At 35.1% G+C, this 5706-nt stretch overlaps 1 pseudogene; it reads left to right on the forward strand.

Annotated features, from left to right (window-relative positions):
• The first annotated feature begins 3463 nt into the window (after nt 1–3463).
• Nucleotides 3464–4493, forward strand: LOC123780204 (glyceraldehyde-3-phosphate dehydrogenase pseudogene; annotated as a pseudogene).
• Nucleotides 4494–5706: the final 1213 nt, after the last annotated feature.

A 5706-nucleotide genomic window follows, 5' to 3' on the forward strand; every position in this document is an offset into this window, starting at 1 on the left:
AATGTAAAACTCCAAATAAATCAACTATAAAAAGACATTTATAATACAAACAAAAATTTGAAGAAAAACAACTGACTGAAAATTAGATGATATTAAGAAATCATTATTTGATGTTTTTTGGTGTGAATAATGACATTGTGATTATGTGAAATAAAAAACAGAGACACATCTAAAAACAAACGAATTAAAAAAAATCATCAACCCAGAATTCTGTGCCCAATGAAATGGTTCTTCAAAAATGAAAGAGTAATACTTTCTCAGACAAACAAAAATTGAGGGAATTTTTTGCTACTAGATCTGCCTTGCAAGAAATGTTTTTAAAAGTTCTTCAGAGGGGCGCCTGTATGGCTCAGTCATTAAGCGCCTGCCTTTGGCTCAGGTCATGATCCCAGCATTGAGCCCTACATTGGGCTCCCTGCTCAGCGGGAAGCCTGCTTCTCCCTCTCCCACTCCCCCTGCTTGTGTTCCCTCTCTCGCTGGCTGTCTCCCTCTGTCAAATAAATAAATAAAATCTTTATTAAAAAAGTTCTTCAGAAAGAAGAAAAATTACATAAATCAGAAACTCAGATCTACATGAAGGAAGAAAAAACATTAGGAGCATTAGGAATACATGAAGGTAAAATAAAACCTTTTATTTTTCTTATATTTAATCGATCTAACATGTAACAGTTTGTTCAAAATAATAGTAACAATGCATTCAGTGATATAGCTTACGGATAAGTGTTATGAATGACAACAATGCTATGAGGGACATCAGGGAAGAAATGGGAATACTTGGTTATAAGCTACTTGTACTATTCTTGAAATAGTAGACTATTATTTGAAAGCTAACTTGAATTAGTTGTAAATGTGTATTGCAAATGAGTGGACAACCACTAAAAAGTAAAACAGAAGTGTAATTGATATCCTAAGAAAGTAGAAAAAAATGAAATCATGCAAAATACTCAAAACTAGAGAAGACAGAAAAAGAGTGGAAGACCAAAAAAATAATAATAAAGAACAAGGGCAACTAATAGAAAACAATAACAAATGTGGTTGGCGTTAATACAACTATATCAATTAAAGACAGAGACTGTCAAAACGGATCAAAAAACAAGACCCAACTATATGTTGTTTACAAAAAAGACACTTTAAATGTAAAGACGTATATAGATTAAAAGTAAAGGGATAGAGAAAGATATAACATGGCAACAGTAATCAAAAGAAAGCTAGAGTGGCTTTATTAATATCAGACAAAGCAGACCTCAGACCAAAGAAAATTATTAGGGATAAAGAACAGCATTGCATAATGATAAAACTTTAATTCTCCAGGAAGATAGAGCAATCCTTAATGTGTATGTGACTAACAACAGTGTCTAAATATGTGAGGCAAAAATGGATAGAACTTCAAGGAGAAATAAATGAATCCACTATTATAGCTGGAGACTTCAACATTCCTCCACCAACAATTAATGATCCAGGAGAGCCTGGCTGGCTCAGTCAGTGGAGCATATGACTCTTGATCTTGGAGTTGTAAGTTTTAGCCCCACACTGGGTGCAGAGATTACTTAAAAATAAAAATAAAAATAAAAATAAAAATAAAAATAAAAATAAAAATAAATGAACAGATCCAGCAGCTTGAAAATTAATAATGACATTGCTAAATCAAACAGTACCAACAGTTAACTGCATCTAACTATATCTATAGAATACATTATCTAACAACAGCAGAATGCACACACTTCTCAAATTCATACAGAATATTCACCAGGATAGACCATATTCTAGGCCATATAACACAACAAATTTAAAAGAAGAGAAGCAACACAAAATATGCTCTCAAACTGCAATGGAATTAAACCAGAAATCAATAACAAAAAGATAGCTGAAAAAAAAACAAATACAACACACTTCTAAATAACACGTGGTTCAAAGAAGTCTCATGAGAAATTAAATCAAACATATTTTGACTGATGAATGGATCAAAAAACTTCGGTATATATATACAATAGAATATTACTCAGCCATAAAAAAGAATGAAATCTTGCCATTTGCAATGATATGGATGGAGCTAGAGTATATATTATGCTAAGCAAAATAAGTCATTCAGAGAAAAAAATACTATATGATTTCACTCATGTGGAATTTAAGAAACAAAACAGAAGAACATGGGGGGGGAGAGAAAGAGAGGCAAACCATAAAGCAGACTCTTAACAAAAGAGAACAAATTGAGGGTTGCTGGAGGGGAGTTGGGCAGGGGGCTGGGCTAAGTGGATGACAGGTATTGGGGAGCGCATTTGTGATGAGCACTCAGTGTTATATGTAAGTGACGAGTCACTAAATTCTACTCCAGAAACTAATATTACACTGTTAACTAACTAGATTTTAAATAAAAACTGGAACCTACAAACAATATTTTAAACTAAATTAAAATTAAAATTATAAAATGTGTGGTATGCAGCAAAAGCAGTAATTAAAGGGACATTTATAGCATTGAATATTAGAGAATAAGGACCTAAAATCAATAATTTAAGCTTCCACTTTAGGAAATGAAAAAAATAGAACAAATTTTAAAATAAAAGAGCAAATTAAATACAAAATAAGCAGAAGAAATAATAAAAAGTAGAGCAAAAATCAATAAAATTGAAAACAGGAAATCAGTAGAGAAAATCAGCAAATCCAAAAGCTGGTTCTTTGAAAACGTCAATAAAATCGATGAATTGTAGTTAGCTTAACTAAGAAAAAAAAAGAGAGCACACACAAATTTGCTAAAATTAAAAATGAAAGAAGGACCATCACTACTGATCCCATGGACATTAAAAGAATAATAAAGGAATATTAAGGAAAACTTTGTTCACAAGTTAGATAATTTAATTGAAATGGAACAATTCCTTGAAAGATTCAATTTACCAAAACTCACAAAAGAAGAAATAGACAATCTTAATAAGCCTGTATCTATTAAAAATTAAAACGATAATTAATAACATGCCAAAACAGAAAGCAACAGGCTCAGATGGTGAATTCTATCAAGGCAAAATCTACCAGACATTTAAGGAGATTATACTAAATCTCTATAAGCTTTTCTAGAGAATGGAAGTTGAGGTGATACTTCCTAACTCATTCTGAGGTCAACATTACCCTAATACCTGAACCAGACAAAGATATTACAAGAAAGGAAAACTACAGACCAGTGTCTCTCATGAACACAGATGAAAAAAATCCTTAAGAAAATATGAGCAAATTGAATACAGCAATGTATAAAAAGAATTATATATCATGACATTGTGGGATTTATTCCAGGTATGCAGGGCTAGTTTGACATATGAAAGTCAGTTAATGTAACCCACCACAACAGGCTAAACAATAAAAAGCTTACGGTCATATGAAAAGATACAGAAAAAGCATTTCACAGGCTCTCTGCTCCTTCCCATTTAACAGATGGCTGTGTGTTCTTGTATAGTGCTAACCACATCCCAGAAACATGATGGTGAAGGTCACAGTAAATGGATTTGGCTGCATTGGGCACCTGGTCATCAGGTTTTTAATTCTGGCAAAGTGGATACTGTCCCCATCAATGACCCCTTCACTGATTTCAACTACAAGGTCTAGATGTTCCAGTATGATTCCATCCATGGTAAATTCAATGGTATAGGCAAGGCTGAGAATGGGCACTTGTCATCAATGAAAAGCTTATCTCCATCTCCCAAGAGTGAGATCCTGCCAGCATCAGCACCCAGGTGATGTTGATGCTGAATATGTTGTGGAGTCCACTGGTGTTTTCACTACCGTGGAGAAGGCTGGAGCTCACTTGAAGGTGAAGCCAAGAGGGTCATCATCTCTTCCTCTTCTGCTGATGCTTGCATGTTTGTGATGGGCATGGACCATGAAAAGTATGACAACTCCCCAAGATTGTCAGCAATGACTCCTACACAACAAACTGCTTGGCCCCTCTGGCCCCAGTCATCCATAACAACTTTTGCATCATAGAGGGACTTATGACTGCAGTCCATGCCATCACTGCCTCCCAAAAGTTTGTGGATGGCCCCTCTGGGAAGCTGTGGTGTGGTGGCCAAGGGGCGGCCCACAACATTATCCCTGCTTCTACTGGTGCTGCCAAGGCTGTGAGCAAGGTTATTCCTGAGCTGAATGGAAGCTAACTGGCATGGCCTTGCATGTCCCCACCCTCAGTGTATCAGTCATAGGTTTGACCTGTTGCATGGAGAAAGCTGCCAAATACAATGACATAAAGAATGTGGTGAAGTAGGCATCAGAGGGCTCCCTCAACGGTGTCTTGGGCTACACCGAGGACCAAATTGTCTAACAGTGACATGCACTCTTCCACATCTGATGCTGGGGCTGGCATTGCTCTCAATGACCATTTAGTCTAGCTCATTTCTTAGTATGACAATGAATTTGGCTACAGTAACCAGGTGGTAAGTGAAGAGACAACTAGATCAATGGAACATAATAGAGACCAGAAATTGACCACACAAATACAGTCAACTGATGTTTGATAGAGGAGCTAAGGCAATTCAATATAAAAAGGATAATCTTTTCAACAAATAGTGCTGGAACAACTGGACAGTCATATGCAAAAATATTAATTTAGATGTAGACTTTAAGCCTTTCACAAAAATTAACCCAAAATGGATCATAAACCTAAATGTAAAGTGCAAAACAACAAAACTCCTAGATGATAACAAGAAAAAACCTGTGTGGCTTTAGGTTTGGCAAATAATTTCTTAGACACAATACCAAAAGCACAATCCATAAAACAAAAAATTAATCAGTTAGACTTCATTAAAATCAAAACTTCTGCTCTACAATAGTCACTGTTAAGAGACAAGCCACAAACTGGGAGAAAATCTTTGTAAAATACATATCAAATGAAGAACTGGTATCCAAAATATATAAAGAACTCTTAAAATTCAACAGCATGAAAACAACACAATTTTAAAATGGTCAAAAGACCTGAAGAGACACCTCACCAAAGAAGATATACAGATGGCAATAAGCATAGGAAAAGATGCTCAACATCATTAGGGAAATACAAATTAAAACAACCACTACATACCCATTAAAATGGCCAAAATTCACAACACTGACAACAGTAAATACTACAGAGGATGTGGAGCAATAGGAACTCTCTTTCCTTGCTAGTGGGGATGCAAAATGTTACAGCTACTTTGGAAGACAGTTTGACTGTCTTACAAAACTGAACATAATTTTACCATATTTTCCAGCAATTGTACTCTTTTATATTTTATCCAACTGGGTTGAAAACTTATTTCTACACAAAAACCTGCACACAGGGGCGCTTAGCTGGCTCTGTCGGTAAAGCATGTGACTCTTGATCTCAGGGTTGTAAGTTCAAGAATCAATATGGGTGTAGAGATCACTTAAAAACATAAAATCTTTTTTAAAAATCCTGCACACATGTGTATAGATTTATTAATAATTACCAAAATTGGGAACAACCAAGATATCTTTCAGTAGGTGAACGAATAAACAAACTATGATGTATCCATACAATGGAATATTATTCAGTGATAAAAAGAAATGAAATATCATGACATGAAAAGACATGAAGGAACCCTGAATGCATATTGCTAACTGAAAGAAGCCAATGTGAACAGGCTATATACTATGTGATTCCACCTATATGACATCTGGAAAAGACAAAGCTATTCAGAGAGCAAAAAGATCAGTGGTTGCCAGGAATTTGGA

The sequence above is a fragment of the Ursus americanus genome, chromosome X (genome assembly GCF_024610735.1).
Source record: "Ursus americanus isolate L20-20 chromosome X, mUrsAme1.1.p, whole genome shotgun sequence".
Lineage (NCBI taxonomy): Eukaryota > Metazoa > Chordata > Mammalia > Carnivora > Ursidae > Ursus > Ursus americanus.